General features: G+C 43.9%; 1 long non-coding RNA gene across 1 annotated transcript; it reads left to right on the forward strand.

Moving 5' to 3' along the window:
* The first annotated feature begins 25 nt into the window (after positions 1 to 25).
* On the forward strand, positions 26 to 865 carry LOC111659652 (uncharacterized). Its single transcript, XR_002761086.2, has 3 exons — positions 26 to 114; positions 202 to 297; positions 735 to 865. It is a non-coding gene; the product is annotated as an uncharacterized LOC111659652 (long non-coding RNA).
* The last annotated feature ends 6 nt before the right edge of the window (positions 866 to 871 follow it).

The raw sequence follows: 871 nt of genomic DNA on the forward strand, positions 1-871 counted from the left end.
GTCACTGTAAACCCCAGCAGAGTAAATCTTTCTTTCTACCGCAGAGCGCACAACCAGAGGAAGCCGCCGGCGGTGAACAGGTCAGCTCCTGGTCAGCCCAGGCCGGCGCCACAGGTAATGTGTGGGAATGTTAGTGCGTTGAGTTGGGATATAACAGATAACAATATCACTGCAAGTAACTAACAATCCCTGAAATTTCAGATTGGAAGGCCCAAGCCCAAAGGACCTCCACCTCCACCACCTCCAGCAGGGAACAGACCTAAACCCCCGAGCCAGAACTACATAGCTGCTCGCCAGGTAACTGTGATTACACACAGTTTGTAGGCTTCTGCTACTGTGTTCAACACCACAAGTGTGATGTGATTCAATCAAACTATTCCAACATTAGATAATGGCGTTCAAATTGTCAACAAAATGTTGATTCTAGTGTGTTTCTGCAAAAACTTGGATTTTGGCAGGTGAAGAGTGAGATGAAAATTCAGTGTACAGCGATGCTCATCTCTCTCCTTGTGTAGAAACATTTATCAAAACCACAAAAGAAGAGCACAATCAGGAGCATAAATTTTGTATTTCTCTTGTTGCCAACATCTCTCATCTGATTGGATGATAAGACTTAAACTTAAATTATTCAGATACAAACCTGTGAAAATATAAGAACTGGGTGTAAAACATAACTTTTCCTTTAGGTTTCAACACTCTCATTTATATTTTGTAATACATTTCTTGTCCTGTAGGCTCTGAGGCCAACACCTCCACCGGTGGTCTGATACCTATAAGTAAACGTGGAGAGACTCACCTCTGTCCACTGTCCCAGGCAAGAGGCGACTGGCAAGTTTTTATGAAAGGCTTCCTGTCCTGTTTCCTCTGCGGC

The sequence above is a fragment of the Seriola lalandi genome, unplaced genomic scaffold (genome assembly GCF_002814215.2).
Source record: "Seriola lalandi dorsalis isolate HSWRI2012SDOR001 ecotype SW California unplaced genomic scaffold, Sedor1 jcf7180001984046, whole genome shotgun sequence".
NCBI lineage: Eukaryota > Metazoa > Chordata > Actinopteri > Carangiformes > Carangidae > Seriola > Seriola lalandi.